This window comes from Pinus tabuliformis, chromosome 6, assembly GCF_031772625.1.
Source record: "Pinus tabuliformis cultivar Carrire ecotype Pingquan chromosome 6, CPIR1, whole genome shotgun sequence".
In the NCBI taxonomy this organism is placed as follows: domain Eukaryota; kingdom Viridiplantae; phylum Streptophyta; class Pinopsida; order Pinales; family Pinaceae; genus Pinus; species Pinus tabuliformis.
Window position 1 is genome coordinate 185,834,761 of NC_142292.1, and position 17,277 is coordinate 185,852,037.

Genomic DNA, 17,277 nt, shown 5'->3' on the forward strand with positions numbered 1-17,277 from the left:
TGTAAAAGTAGCATAGACATTTCCTACTTTCATAGATTAGCATTTCAATTCCGCAATTTCAATTTTGCAAGCGTAGATTAGTATTTCAATTCTGCAAGCGTAGACTAGCATTTCCATTCCTGCAATTTCATTTGAGCAAAGTAGATTAGTTCTTTCCTGCTTTCAATTTAATTCTGCATCTTTATTTCAGCAATATAGTTAGTTGTAGATCAATCTGTTTCAGTTTTGCAGGTACCAAAGAAAAACAAAAGCAATCAAAAAAAGTCTTTCCATTTCATGCCTCGTAGGAATCGAGATAAAACAGGCAAATTCTTACCCAACACCCCCACCACATCACTGAGTCACCCTTCTCTCTTCTTCGGTGACAGTGATCCAGAAGAACCTACAGGTGAACCTCCTGAGATATACGAAGATCCTATAGCAGAAGAAGAATTAGAGACCATCCCATCTGAAGCTATGGCTGACAATAGAGGAGAAGATGAGAGAATAGAAGGTGCCTTCCCCATCTGAGAGACCAATGGAGAGATGAAAATGAAGAACATTAGCCCCTCCGCTTTACCTCACTTCCATGGAATGACTACTGAAGATCCTGATACCTTCCTGTTTGAGTTTGCTGTCCTTTGTAGAACCTATGATTATACTGAAGATGAGCAGAAGCTGAAACTCTTCCCTTCAACTCTTAAGGATGCAGCATTACGCTGGTTCATGGGCTTACCTGGGAATAGTATCACTACTTGGGCTCAGATGCAGCAAGCTTTCAATACCAAGTACCGGGACTACTGTAGGTCCAAGGAAACCAAGGGAGAAATTTTTCGGATGACCATGGGAAATGATGAGTCCTTAGAGGATTATGAGGAGAGGTTTCAACTTAGCTATAAGCGGGCCAAGTGCACACTTGACCCTGAATCCATCAAGTTGGTCCTGCTCCGAAGAGTCCCTGAAGACCTCTTAGATACCCTTCACATGTTAGTTGGGGGGGATATTTACCAACTGCCTTATGAGGACATCAAGACTGTGTTTAGAAACCACTCCAGGGCAGCTCGGAAACGAGGTAGAGGAAACCTCCTCTCAACTGGTGTCCCTTTCTCCAAACATGAGTTTGCAAATCAATTAGAAGATCTTAAGAGTGAGGTGAGACAGACCATTGCCATGCAACTGGACACATTCAGGATCCAGCAGAAGAAGGAAGAAGCTGAGAGAGCCTTGGCCATCTTTTGCCCTAGATGTACAAGGAGACACCCTAAGAACGAATTCCCATTGCATTCGGTTGAAGTGTGTTTCGTTGTGAGGAGGACCATCCCACAAACCAATGTCCAACCTTACCTGGACTTAAAGCCATGTACCAAGGGACAGAAGCTCCCACTGAACCTCTCTATTTCCTCAACCAAAGGAGGCCACAAGGACCCAGACCTTACCAGCAGGGGATGCAAGGGGCACCCCAAGCTTATTACAGCCCCAACCAATCGACTCCTATGCCTTCCTGGGGTCCCCCTGCTCATCCTTCTTGGTCTATGCCTCCTCCATGGTCTTACCCACCTCAGTACCCTACTCAACCCACTACTCATTCCTATCACTCACATGCCCAGCCACAGCCTCAGTGGAATGCACCTCAGTCGGGGTGGAGGCCCCAGTACAACACTCCTCCTGCCATTTTGCCTCCACCACCAGTTCAACCTCAACCATTACCTCCTGCTCCTCCAAGGCAACCTCAAATACCTGCTCAACCGAACCCGAACCCCAACAATAGACAGGCCCAGCAGGTATACACTGGGGAAACATCATGCCCTACTTATGCTGTGGAGATCCAGGAGATCAATCTTCGATCTGGAAAGACTCTTCCGGATCGCCAACCTCCTCCCCCAGAGGATGAGGAAGATAAACAGGAAAGTGAACCAAAGGCTATTCCACCCTTTCCTGAGAGACTAACAGCCACCACACAACCCAACCCAGAGGAGGATGAGCTTCTGGGTGAGCTCAAGCAGTTGTGTGTGAAAATACCACTTCTCCAAGCCATCAAGGATGTGCCAATATACAACAAACTGGTTAAGGAAAAGTGTTTCAAACACCCAGGCAGGCGAAAGAGAGATGCTTCAACCATCAATGTCTTAGGACAACTGTCTGACCTTATGTTAGGACAAGTCATCTGCCCAAAGTATCTAGATCCTGGGAGTCCTGTAGTAGATGTCCACATCAATGGCACCATCATACCTCACACCTTGATTGATTTGGGGGCTGCCATTAATGTGATGACCAGGGATACCATGCTAAAACTCAATCTTCAGGGTTCCTTGAGGAAGACCTCGACAGTACTGCAACTAGCAGATCGCTCCACTGTGACTCCCGAAGGGATTGTGGAGGATGTCTTGGTCTCTGTCGACTCTTGGGAATACCCTGCAGATTTCTTGGTTCTACAACCCAAGGCAAAGCTTACTGGATATCCTCTTATTTTGGGAAGGCCTTGGTTAGCCACTGCAGATGCTTACATAAGTTGTCGTGCAGGAAATATGACCATAAAAAATGGTCCTATGTCCAAGCAGCTAGTCCTATACCCTCCTGCCCAACCTTCCTTAGAGCATGACTTACCACTTTGGTTGGAGGAAGGAGAAGAGGATGAGGTGTACTCAGCACCTCTGTGCACCCTAGATACCACTATTAGAGACCCCCCAACCGAGGATGACTTGATTGAGACCTTGATCCAGAATCCACCTTCCAATGCACTATCCTTAGAGAAATTGGTGGAAGACGCCCAAGCCAGCACCTTAGTGGATCTTTGTACAACAAACCCTGTCACTCCCAGAGTCAAAAATGTGGAGTTCGGCCCTGAGAGAACGTTAAAGATCAGCTCCTCCCTATCTCCTTCCCAGGAAAAGGAGCTGTGTAGCCTGTTGGCCAGCCATCTAGATGCTTTTGCGTGGAGTTATAAGGAGATGAAAGGAGTTCATCCTTCGGTCTGTACCCATCACATATACATCAAAGAGGATTGTAAGCCGGTTAGGCAACCTCAGAGGAGAATGAATCCAGCCCTTAAGGACATTGTCAAGGAAGAATTGCAAAAACTGCTGGACACCGGATTCATTTACCCCATCTCAGATAGTGAATGGGTGTCCCCTCTGGTGTTGGTTCCCAAGAAGAATGGGAAGTGGAGAATCTGTGTGGACTACCGAGAACTGAACAAAGCTACCAAGAAAGACCATTTCCCTCTACCTTTCATAGATCAAGTGTTGGATGGACTGGCAGGTAAGAAGTTCTTCTCTTTCCTGGACGGGTTTAGTGGGTACAACCAGATCCAAATCAGCCCGGAAGACCAAGATAAGACCACCTTCACTTGTCCTTGGGGTACCTTTGCCTACCGAGTTCTTCCCTTTGGGATATGCAATGCTCCTGCTACCTTCCAGAGAGCTGTCTTGAGCATCTTCTCGGAGCTGGTCCATGATGCAGTGGAAATTTATATGGATGACTTCACTCCTTATGGGGCCAACTTCCAGGAAGCATTGTCCAATCTGGGAAAAGTCCTAACCAAATGCATTGAGATGAACCTGTCCCTTAGTCCTGAAAAATGTGAATTCCTGATGACTGAAGGGACCGTGCTAGGCCATACCATTTCTTGCCAAGGGTTACAGGTGGATCCTAAGAAAATTGCTCTCATCAAGAAGGTTCCACCTCCTCAAAAGGTAAGGGATGTTCAGAGTTTCTTAGGATTAGCAGGGTATTACAGGAGATTCATTAAAGACTTGAGCAAGCTAGCCTCGCCATTGTTTGGCCTGTTGGAAAAAGATGTGGAGTTTAAATGGACTGACGATTGTCAGAGGGCTTTGAATGAATTAAAGGACAAGTTGGTGTCAGCCCCAATCTTGAGAGGTCCAAACTAGGCCCTACCTTTCCACAGCCACACTGATGCCTCGAACAAAGCCATAGGTGCAGCTTTAGGAAAAGTTGAACAAAAACTTCCATATGCCATTTACTTTGTTAGCAAAAACTTGTCCAAAGCTGAACTGAATTACACTGTAACTGAGAAAGAGTTTTTGGCTGTGGTCCATGCATTGAACAAGTTCCGACATTATATCACTGGCTACCAAACATTTTTACATACAGACCATGCTGCAATTAGATATTTAATGAATAAACCAGATGTGAATGCTCGTATTATTAGATGGTTACTTTTGTTGCAGCAGTTTGATTTGACCATTGTTGACAAACCAGGTAAAGAAAATGTTGTTGCTGACTTTTTATCTAGATTGGATTTGTCTGCAGATGAGGATGGAACAGTGGATGACCAGATGCCCGATGAACATCTGTTTGCTATCTCAGCACTCTCTCCATGGTTTGCTGATATAGCAAACTACCTTGTTTCAGCACAGTTCCCTCCGCACCTATCTTCAAGAGAGAAGAGCAGAATCATCAGAAAAAGTGCCTCATTTACTTGGATCGGGGGCAATCTGTTCAAGCTTGGCCCCGATCAGATCTTAAGGCATTGTGTAAGGGAGGAGGAAGTCTTTGATATCCTCCTCACCTGTCATGATGGGCCTTGTGGAGGACATTTTGCAGCAAAGAGGACTGCCTTCAAAATCCTGCAGGCAGGCTACTATTGGCCCACACTTCATCAAGATGTCAGAAGATATATCAGCCAATGTGATCAATGCCAAAGAATGGGGAAACCGACTCAAAGGGATGAGATGCCTCTCCAACCTCAAGTGACTCTTGAGCCATTTGAGAAGTGGGGTATGGACTTTGTGGGTCCAATCAACCCTCCTTCGAGGCAAAGGTCTTACATCATTGTGTGTACTGACTACCTGACAAAGTGGGCAGAGACCAAAGCAATCAAAGCAGCAACAAAAGAAAAGGTGGCCGAGTTCTTAAGAGAAAACATCTTCTACAAGTTTGGCTACCCAAGAGAGCTGGTCACCGATCAAGGGAGCCAGTTCACATCCAACCTAGTTGAAGACCTACTAGCTCATCACAAGATCAAGCATAGGACTTCCACCCCCTATCACCCTCAAGAAAATGGGCAGGTGGAAGTCACCAATAGAGCATTAGAAGGGATCTTGACTAAGGTGGTGAGCAGCAGCAGAAAGGACTGGGCAGATCGCCTGGTCGAGGCCACATGGGCTTACAACACAACCTCGAAGACCACCACCAGCTTCACACCTTATGAGCTGGTCTATGGGAAGAAATCTTTGCTGTCCATTGAATTTGAATACAACACTTTGAGGATGGCAGCTCAGCTGGAGCTAGATCTCAGCCATGCACAACAAGAAAGGTTATTGCAGCTGAATGGACTGGACGAGCACCGGATGCAGGCCCTCCTTCACTCAGAAGTGGTTCAACTTCAGAGAAAGGTGTGGCATGACCAACACCTCCATGACAAGCAATTCCAGCCAGGAGATTGGGCACTGTTGTATGACTCTAGGTACAAAGATTTCAAGGGGAAGCTGAGAACCAGATGGTTGGGACCATATGCAGTGGAAAAATGTCATGACAATGGATCTGTTCTCATTCGGACCATTGATGAGGAAGCCATCCCCATGCTTGTCAATGGGCATCGATTGAAGATCTACAGGAAGCCTCTCTCAAGACAAGAGTTCATCAAAACTATGGAGAAATCAGTGTTGGTCATAGAGAAGGGTTCTGCCTCTCCTTTGGGCATACCCTGAAAGATCTAAAAAAAAAAAAATAATAAAGATCCTTGGGTGAAAACCTCTCTGAGGCGCCCAAGGCAGGTGGTAGGGGTGAAAACCTCATTGAGGCGCCCCTATTGTCTTTCAAAAAAAAAAAAAAAAAGGAAAAAGATTTGAAAAAGATCCTTGAGTGAAAACCTCTCTGAGGCGCTCAGGGCAGATGGCAAGGGTGAAAACCTCATTGAGGCGCCCCTGTTATCTTTCAAAAAAAAAAAGAAAAAAAAGAAAAAAAAAAAAAAACAATAAGCAAAAAAGACAAGGACAGCAAGTTCATAATGTAAAATTGCATGCAGGTTGCAGGTGTTCTATGGAGGAGAGGAAGCCTCTCAACTCAAAGCCAAGGATCCTTATCATGCTGCCTGGAGACCTCACCAGCACCTCCTCCAAGAATACTCCTTTTCTTCAAGGTATGTGCACAATTTCATTACGGCTTGAGTCTTCTACAGGAAGATGCAGATTTTCTACAAGAAGATGCAGACTTTCTATAGGAAACACAAACTTTCTACAGGAAGCTCTATATTTCTACAGGAAACTTCCTGTAGAAGTTCGGGACGGCCCAGAATTCATTTTATGAGGAGATCTAACGACTAAGGATCGGTTTGGACGCATGCAAGCTACTGTTGTCACCCTTGCACACTGCTGTCACCTCGTTCTACCCTCCTTGTTGACATGCAATGAAGTTACCTGCACCAGCAAAGCAGATCGTTGAGTTATCAAAGAGAAAGCAATTTTTAAGATAAAAAAATGCTTAGATGTCATACCATATCCATCCCAGCCATCCATGAGCTCTGGGAGCGTGATCGTGAGGCCAAATCCTTTGTCGTGCAGCATGCACCCGAGGAGGAAGAACTGTTACAAGACATCCTGCGGGAGTCCTGTAACAGTTAAGCCCGCTAGAGTGTACACCATTCACAACACTGGCCATATGCAATGAAAACGCGGGCGCATGCAGCCAAGCATCAAATCCATCGTCGGCAGCCTGTAAACATGAACCTCCGGGCCTGTGCAAATTCATCAATGGTAAACGAATCCACTCATCATCGTCCAAAAACCGAAAAATTGTGTTGCGGCCGCACAGGTAAGTGTCTCGACCCTTTCTTCCATCAGATTGCATGAATTTTACTTTGAAATTGTTTGTGAAGTGTGAAGTGAATGGGTTGAGCGGTTGTATGGCCGTTTGACTGGCCACGTCGACCAGTTAATGGTCTAGTCGGATGTTTGGGTGGCGGCCATGAAAAAAGGAATGGGCAGCACACACGTGAGAGCAATCCCGTCGGGAAAAACGAGTTTAACATAAGAGATGGCGGCAGATCTGCGGGGGGATGATGCGGCAGTAAGGGAACTCGCAGGCAAATGATGGGATGACATCGTACAACGGTCCGGCAGGGACAGCTCACCCCCGCGCCATGGATTCCGCTGATTCAAATCTAATCGGCTAGATTGCCACCCCATGCATTTATCATTCACCATTTGAAACTCGAGTGATCATCCGGATCCCTCTGCAGTTCGATACTCCGAGCCTTTGGCCATCAGAACGCCTGTGAAGCAACACCAAGAGCGCAGACCAACTGCAGTCTTTCCCAGAAATCGCGCGCTGCTCCTACAGGAACGTTGTTTCTACAGGAAGGCGGGTTCCTCACGTCAAAAGGTGGCGGATTAAAAAGGTAAACCTGAACTCTCCATGCAATTGGCTTTTGAAGGTGGCAGAATCGTCGTCTACAGTCTGGTCGTAGAAAATTGTTGCAATTGTTGTCTGCTGTGCATAAACTGTCGTTCTACAGGATGTCAGTGTAATTAAGCTGTGTTAAGGTCCTCAGAGATAAGCTTCGTGGATTATATGCATGACAGAAGCGTAATTCTACGCTCTGTCTCAATAGACCCAATTTCTTCCGCGTTCACCACCTCTAGCTAAAGCAACAATTTTTTACATGCAGGGTCGGTTCATTAGAAGGGAACCCACTGATCCAACAAAGTTAAGGGAAAATCTTGAGGTGGTGGAGCTCTTCACACGAGCACAATGGATATCCTTCTGTGACAAATTGCAGGGTTATGACGACGAAGTGGCAGAAGAGTTTTTGCAGGCTCTGAGGCCGAAATCCAAAACATTGGCCACCGTGAACTTCAGGGGCCTAAACCTCAAGCTCACCCCGCAATATATCAGTCGAATTACTGAACTTCCAATGGGTTTGCCATGGGATAAGGAAGAAAGGAAGTTGAGCCAACAGGCTAAGAAAGAATTCTTTCCACCAGAGGAGGAATTATCGGAGGACAAGAATGGGGTGCGTAGAACCAGTTTACTGCCACCATGGAATGAAGTTAGCCTGCAGATCATGAAGTATATAACCTGCGAAGGCCGTTTTAGCATTGTGTACGGGTATCACTTTCGGTTGCTCACTGAATTGAGGCACCAGATTGATCTTCCTGTAGAAAATAAACTGAGCATCCCTTATTTCCTGCTACAGTCCCTAATTGAGTGTGCCACAAAGCTAAAAGAAGGCATACCAGACCAGGTAGCCCACCATGGATTGATCAAACTTCTCGTGGAGGATGCGCTTCATTCATACAAGGTTCCTCTCTCATGGGAAGCATTCAGAAATTTGACAAGAGATGGAGACATAAGGATGTTGACCAAAGAAAGTGGTTCCTCCAGCAGTGAGGAGAAGGAATCAGTGGCCGCGGGAAAGAAAGAAACAGGCCAGAAGACCCCGACCACAGTGCAGAAGAAAGAACAAAGGAAGAAGCACGAGAAAAAGGATGCCAAGGAGAAAGATGACACACCCATCTTGACAGCAAGAGAGAAAAGGTTGCAAGGCAGAACGGACAAAGCTGAGAAGGTCCACATCAGCAAAAGTACCTCATCAGCACCCGCAACCAAACCAAAAAGCAAAACTCATGCAGCAAAGCAAACCAAGGTGGTGACACCTGTGTCTACAGGAAAGCCGAAACCGGCTTCTACAGGAAGCCCAAAATTAACAGAAAAAGGGTCTTCTACAGGAAGCCCGAAATTGACTAAAACAGGGTCTTCTACAGGAAGCCCTGAAAAAGTGAAACCCAAGGAGAAGAAGGCGGACATTCTAGCAAGGGAGGCAGCAGCTGTGTTGGCCGCCCTCAGCACGCCACCTAAGCCAAAGGAGAAGAGAAAGAGGGAGACCCCTCTATACTTTAAAGCTCGAAGGAGTGTGAGGATAAAGACGGGTAAGCCACAGCCTCCATCCAACAACCAAATCACTACAGGGGATGCCCCTACTTCACCCAGTGAGAGGTCCCCCTCGAAGATATCGGTCACCTACGAGAGGGGGAGCCCAAAAACAACTACTTGGAAAGGAAGGTTAGACCAATCGACTTCCAAAGCCTGGCTCAAGGTCAAGGAAACAGAGAAGAGGGAATGAGCGGCACCCTCATCACCACCAAGGGCAGAAAAGGCAGAGCCACCAAGAGTAGGAAAGAAAGAGCGTATTCCGGAGCCTAGTTCTCGGCCAAGGACAAGGAGCTGGAGCAGAGTTGCTCAAGGATGAGCAAATATTTTAGCTGGGGGGTGATGATGAGCCCCAATTTTTGGTAACAATTTGTGCTCATTTGGCCTACTTACCTTGCTCAGCCCTTCATCTTTTATCACTTATGCATCATTTCGTAGTATATTCGTGTTATTTGTAGGAAGAAGGGCAGGCATTATTCCTATGTGACTAATACATGATGCTTTCAAGTTTTTTGACATTAAATGGAGCAAAGACCACGCAGATGGAGACAAGGAGACAACAAAGGTGGCATTGCGGGTTTATAGGGAGGTTGTCCACAGTCTTGAATGACCTTCCTTGTGATCTCCACCCTAACTTCGAGCTCCAACAGCTATCCCCACCGAGCTAGAAGGCAGCCAATGGATTCTACAGGAACAGCAGTTTACTTTTAGTTGGACAGCCAAGCTCCACTAATTGAGGAAGCCAGCTTGATCCTCATCATGTATAAATATTGAGGCCGTAGCCTTTGATAGGGGCTTTTTGAACTTTTGAACTACTGTTGCAATTTCTGAGTACGAGCTACAGCTCAGTTTTGTGCTTTTTGTAAGCCAGTTTTGGCATGATGTTAGACTCATGTTTATGATCTTTTAATAAAGGCAGGCAGATTTGGATTCAATCCTGAGTTCTTAAGAGGAGCTATAGCTCTCAGGTTAGGGCCCAACCTGAGAGCAATAGACCTCCTTTTCCTTGTATTGTTACTTGTCTTTCCTTTCAGCACTTTGTTTCTTTGTTTTGACATGCATTTGGAAAACACAGTCTGCTGATTTAATTTCTTTAATGTGATTGATTAGGATTAGTTTATGGTTAAAGTGCTGTCAGCAGTTTAGATTAGAGTAGGAGGATTAGAATTCATTAGAGCTCCAAGAAAAGGTTGATAGTGCACTCACTGCCATCTTTGTTTAGAGATTGGGGGTGTAGACCGTACCAACCACCAAAAAACACAGTCTTATATGTTCATGCAAGCTGCAACATAGTCATTTCCGTCATAGAACCATCCATGCATTCTGATCTTGAGCAATACTTCTTCGTTCCAACACCATGCATGATTTCTCTCCACAATTTACATTGTTGTTCGTTGGTTAAATAACACAGTTAGAATAGGTTGATGGAATTCTCGGTTTTGTGCAAGATATAGAGGATTTGTTCCATTTACACTGCGCAGCATTGTTCTATTATCTTCTTCTTCTTCTCAACCACGCCTAAAGTCACCTACTCATCCTCTGTTCAGCTCGGTTGCCTTCCAACCCTTCTACTTCTCACGTAGCTCCAACTTTTTAACTTTTCATTGCTTCCACCCTTCTATCCACCAACCAACTTTACCCACTCTTTCTCCATCTTATCTCTCTGTCCCTGAGCCATCACAAGCTCCCTTTTCATCCCAACTATCCACCCATACAGCTCCTCGACTCCTCCATCACCCAAAACTCCAACTGTAGAACATCCTGTAGAAGTTAGCAGACTTCCTGTAGAAATCCCGAGCTTCCTGTAGGATTCCCTGCAGACATCCTGTAGAAGCCTGCAAACTCGGTTGCCAAGCACCTGAACGTCGTGGACTTCTGTGGAATGATGTTAGGAATCCCCTGGAACCTCTCCTAGCCCTCCTGACCTTTTCCAAGCCTTCCTTCCCTTCGAACTACCCCTGCACAGTCAAAACCCAATAAAAAAACAAAATCATAATAACTCCAACCACTTAAGCAAAAAAATATAAAAACATGTTCTCCTTTGTTATCACTTAGAACTAAAAAAAAAAAATTTTTTTTTGCATATAATCCTTTGTCCTAGTTCAATGTCAAAAGTCTGTGTCAAATTGTTTTCGTTTTATGTTTCTTACTTAGGGTTGGCGCTTTAAAGGTGTTTGATTTAAATTATACTCGAATCCTATTGGTCCTCCTCCACCATCATGGTTTCATAAGTCATGTCTTGTCTTATCCTAGTCACCGATTCTTTTCGTGATTTCGCAGCGTAATCTCCTATTGGCCAGTTTCGCAGCGTAATCATTGTTCAGCCATTCCGCAGCGCGTTATCATTAAGCCGTTTCGCAGCGCATTATTAGAATTGAAAACTAACCGCGCTGCGAAATCGTGGATTCGTGCATTTCGCAACGAATCTTTCCCAAAGTGTCAAGTCTGTTGATGAGTCACCAATTCTGTCCTCTCATGTCAGTTTGTGTACCTCCCGTAGCATGTCTAAACGCTCATTAGTCACTACTCCACCAATAGATTTGTTGAAATGCACAGAAATATCATTCCAATGGATTTTACCGTGCATGGATCTTTATGATGATCGTAAGTGATGCATAAGTGACAAGCTTGTATGATGATGTATTTGAGTTTTCAAGCGAGGCTGTTTTCAAGCGAGCCTGATTACAAGCGAGGCCGAGTTAAAGAGAACTGAACCGCCATTTCAACTGAAGCTGTTGGTCATTGTGTGTGTGAAGATTTCAAAAGAAAAATGGAGAGGAAAGAACACAGATCTGGAAAATGCCAGAGGATCGAACCTGAAGGTTTGGACATAGCATTGAGAGATGAAGGCGTGAAGAAAGCATTCAAAGATGCCGGGTGCTGGAACTTTTGTAAAAAGCTGCAAGGAGGACATGCGCAGGTAACCAAAGAGTTTGCTTTAAACTTCACCGGTTTAAATTCAAAAATAGCTGTGTTGGAAGTTCAAGTGTCTCCAGAGGCAATAGCTGTTGTATCAGAGATCCCAAGAGGGCGGCAAGAATGGTTTAAGAATTTTAAGTTTGATATGAATCCATGCAAAGAGTTTTTAAAAGAGGCATATGTGAATGAAGACCTAACAAAAGCAGTGCCCAGAAACTATGTCAAGGAGCATTATTCCCTTCTTCTCACCTGTATTCAGAAATACTTGACCTGTGAAGGAAGATACAATAAGGTCTACTCTTATCATTTGAAGCTGCTTTTACATTTCACTGGGAAAGCTTCCATAGACATTCCTTTTTACTTATTTTGCAGTTTGAGTAAAATGTGTGATAAGGTGCAGCTGAGGAAAGAGGATTGTGAAACATCTTTGTTTCACCATGGTTTGGTTAAATTGTTAGTTTTAGATGGCCTCCAGAAGATAGGCAGAGACTGGAATTCGTTCATTTTCATGGCTGGTTTCCAAAGAAAAACTGGCCTTACTCCACAACCAGTTAAAGAACAACCAGTCAAAGAATTCACGATAGCTGAGCTTCAAAAAGAGGCAAGAGATAAAAAGCAAGCCAAGTCACAGCTAAGAAAACCAGTGAAGCCACTGATCATTAGAGAACAACCTCAGCAATCAACAAAAGAAGAAGCTTAGCATAAGAGGACTGTACCTGAAACAAGTAGATCTGAAACAGTGTCAAGGGTAAGGACAAGAAGCCAAATAAGTAAAGAAAAAGGTAAAGCCATAGCTGTTGAAGAAAGCCCAGTATCTAAGGCGAGCCTGAATGATTTATTGGAGGCCATTGAGTTTGAGCAAATTGAACCAGTGCATATTGATTTGACACAGTCATCACCAGAAAGTACCAAGAAGTCTAAGGCCTCAAAAAGGCTGAAGTTTGATGAGCCAGGTGAAGAATTCATTTTCAAACCCAGAAGACCTATTACAAGGAAGCAAGTAAAGGAAGCCGAGAAATTGCCCAGAACAGAGGAAGCCGAGGAATTGCCCAGAACAGAGGAGGCAGAGAAAATTAAGCAAAAAGACACAAATAGAACAGTCATCATATCTCAAGGAGGTAATATTATAGCTATAAGGAACCAGTTAGAAGCAGCTAAACATGAGATTGCTAAGGTGAAGAATGCCACTAGGGAGTCTGCAGTCAGGTATGCAAATTATCGTAAAGCTGTATGGAAAGGAAGTGAAAACCTAGTAAACCAGTTGGATTCAGTAGCCGATGTTTACACATGGACAGTTCCAGCAATCAAAGAGGCCAAATTCATCAGAAAGATAAATATGCATCTAAGAGCTGAAAATAAAGCTATGAGGAAGAAAGTTGAAGACTTGAAGGCACAGCTAGGCCAGTTAGCTGCTAAATGAAGTTGTTGTTCAAAGAAAGGTTTTGTTCCAAATTTTGTCAAATTTTGCTTCGTTTTATTGTTTTGAGGACATGTAGATCCCTGCTATATGTATCAAAGATCAAAAGGAGTTTTGGCAATCAAATGTCTAGGCGGTAAATACCTCAGGGCAAAGACAAGCTGTTTAAACAATTCAGCAGTTTCGTAGCGCGCTACGAAACTGCTGCAGGTGATGTTTTCAACGCAGACAAACAGTTTGGTAATATGTGCGGAAATTTTCAAAAGGAAACACCTAAAGGATATGTAAGAGACCAAATGAAGCCATCACAACCATTCAGATCAAGACAGGTGTACCTTTAAAAGGTGGAATGCTTTAACTCAAGTTTAAAGTCTCTGTTATAAAGCCACTTTATTAACGGTCATAGGGTATTGAATGAGTTGCATACAAGGAATTTTGGCTTGCACACTTGGCCATCGATGAAGCCTCCAACACATCAGGAACATGGTGGTGTTCTATATTTTTGGGTTATTAAAAGGGCTAAAAGACATGCTGCTGTATATTCGAAGTTATGGAGGACTGGAACCAAAAAGCAAGAGATATCACCTAACATCACTGAGCAGTTAAAGCATTCAACATCCAAGGCCAACATGGAGCATTAAATACTCATCTCAGCAATCATCTCAGCCATCTCAGCCAAACTGAAAGGAGACCAGGTGTCAAAGAACAAGGAGGAATCATTCTACGAAGAAGATAGAGTTAGAGTCATAGTCAAATTAGAACTCTTTAGAACTCCAGTTAGCACTTATTGTATTTAATAGTTTGTTGCAAAGCAGATAGGTGTCATAAAAAGTAGTTATTGAATTCCCCTCATGCTGGAGGAGTAATCTCGAATTAGGTAGAATAAGAATTATATATATAGCTAAGACAGTGATGTAATGGGGGTTGGATATTTTATAAAACAGAGGACTGTTTTGGCTTATGTAAAAACAGAGTTTAGTAATATAAATGACTATTTTACTTCTCAGGATTCATAAGGGATTTTCTTGTTCAGAATGTGTGATGGTATATTTTCTTTAGTGTTCTTTTACAGTTGTACAAATGCATAATCACTCAGAATTCATTGATCATGCTCTGACTTCCTGTATGTCTTTGTAAACTGTGGTTTTATATAAGTGGTATTCTGAACATCCAAATGCTAAATGCCCTGACTTCTATGTAAGGCATCATCATTGTTTGCTGTAGTATGTTTGACTCCATAGGCCCAATGGAAACTTATGTAATGTTTGTCCAGCCTTCATATTTGTTAATGTTATTCCACAAGAGTTAGCCATCTTATTAATAGTCAAAATCAATAATCCTTTGAGAGAGCCCTCTCAGGCTAAGGAGGCTAAGCCTTAGTCAAAAGATTGGTGTGAAATAGTTACTTGAAGTCTTCCTGGGTTGCAGCCTTCCAGGGCTTGATTTTGAGATAACATCCTCAATGGAAGTAGTTTAAATTCATGCATCTCATATCACTAGAAGTAATTGCATCATTGTTAGAATTGCATTCCCATCATTGCATTGTAAGGATTAAGTTAGTCAGATTAGGGTTTACTAGGGTTTCCATGTTTGGTTGACTTTCAGTTCATTCTTGCAAAGTAGGTTAATTTCCTTTGAGATAGCCTTCGTTCATCATTTAGAAAGCTTCTTCTGAGAACATATAGAAGTTGGCTTGAGCCCTAGCGGACTTGTGCCAGCTGACCAAGTGACAGCTGTGACAAGAGCTAGTACTTGTGCATACAACACCGTCACTTCCAAGTTTGTTACGAACTACCGGGTTGATAAAATTAGAGAAGGAAGCTCCAGGAGTTGTAGCATTATTGCTACAATACTGGAGCCCACCAACCACCAACAAAACTCCTAAGATATACTCCTCTCAAAGTAAAGAAGCTTCTTGGCCACCTCCCACTCAACATTTGATCCAAGAGGATCCTAAAAGGCCAAAATTTTGAGGTCCTCAAAACATAGCGAAACCTATTTCAAATCGAAGAGCTTGTCGTTCTAAATCCAACAACGCGAACGATGTCTCAATCAAACACCATATGAGAAAGTTATGGCCTGCTGAGGTTTTTGATAAATAAATAATTTTTTTGCAAACAAAATGCATATACTGCGATGTGGCAACTGACGTTAGTAGTATGAATGTTGACGTCAGCAATACGAATGCTAATAATGTGGCAATATGGTCTTCAGGTGGCCAATTAGGGGATGACATGTGGTAGATGATGTAAGTCATAAGAATGATGATGCCAGGAACATAATCAACATCCCAGTCAGTGTTACAAACCAATCAGAACACGCCATGTGGCACCTAGTGGCAGTCAGTCATTTCACTAGCTAAGCGACATTTTGGCACTTATTGATAGATGGAATCAACTAAATTGTTGCATGTTTTATTTTTTAGGTAAGCCCTAAAAATCTGACGACAATTTTGGTGGGCTCAGTTTAAATATAATAAAAAAAATATTAAAATGGGTGACATGCGGTCAAACCCCACCACCCCTGACACCTATTGATATAATATTGTCCAGCATCATTTCAATGGCCAACGAAAATTCCAAGGCAGACAGGAGTCAGACCCGCATCGGCTGGTGGTTTGCCCGCCCACTGACGGCCCCACTATAACATAAAACAAACACACGGGTAAAAAAAACACCAACCAACACACCAATTGGAGCATGGGCAAGGACGACTCGACAGCCACTGGTATGTTAACAAAATGACCAACCATTAGGCCCCAAGTAGGCTGATAATAAAAAATCCCAAGAGTTTTATTAAAGGGGCCCAAAACTTTCCACCAAGGAGGAGGCATCGTGTAGCAACGCGGGAGGTCAGGATGGAGTGGGACCACGAGTGTCGAAACAATGCGAGTGCGCATTCCAAGAAAGAATCTGCACAAAATATTCCACATGAATATTCCCAAAATATTCCTATATGGAATCTTTAGAGAATATCCTAGATTCCCTAGAGCTCTAGGGATCACAATAACATAATTGTGTCGACTTTATAGTCGAATTTCATGAAATTTTTCCATGAATCCAACCGTGTTGTCCGTTTCTTCAACATAGTTGTGCATTTTCAGGGCATCATTAGAATTGGAGATATAAGGTGTAATTTCTACCATGTATGCTTTGTTTATTTTCATTGAGAATAATTCAAAGGCCTCCACACTTTGAGTAGGGCCCAAAGATGTAGTCCACTAAGGACGAACTTCGTTATCAAGCTTTGTGTCTCTTTCGCTTTATGGTTTCATTTTATTTTCCTCTTTGGTTATGTGTACGCACTTTTGGGTATCATGTTCTTTTATATGCAATTACGAATGCATCCTTGAAGTAAAAAGATTCAGATCAAGTTTTGTATTAGAGCCGGTCTTCTATTGATGTGAATTGTAAGTGTATGATAACTAAGGAAAAACTCAAAAAGGGTGAAGGTAAAATTAAATCCTTTGATCTAGAAGCAGCCCGTGCAACACGAAGGAGGAATATGGTAGATCATGATGCTCATCTAGAGGAAGAGAAAACTTTTCGCACATTTTTCTACAACATGACCGAAAAATTTGACAAATTATTTGCAGAGTATGAGAAGATAGTGGTAAAGAAGGAGAAGAAGAAAGAACCAATAGAAGATCATGCTCTAGTAAGTCAAGGAGAAGGAGGAGAACCTTCTTAACCCCCATCTTCATCTACTAGTGAATGTGCCACTTCTTCCTCATCTTCTTGTCATTCTAAATGTAGAAAATATCATAAAATGCCTTTTTTAAGTTGAATGTAAAGTTTGATTTGCCTGTGTTTAACGGAGAGTCTAATGTAGAAAAGTGGAATACTTGGATCAAATAGATTGAAGTGTATTTCCAAATTCAGCGAATTGAAGAAGATGAGGCGAAGGTCTAGTTAACATCTCTTCGACTCGGAGGCACCGCTCTCATATGGTGGGAGAACAAACTTCAAAAAGGAAATAACAATGTGGGTAAACTCCTCTCTTCCTGGTCTGAATTTCTTTTTTCTTTAAAAGGGAAATTTTATCCATCTTATTAGAAATGTAATCATATC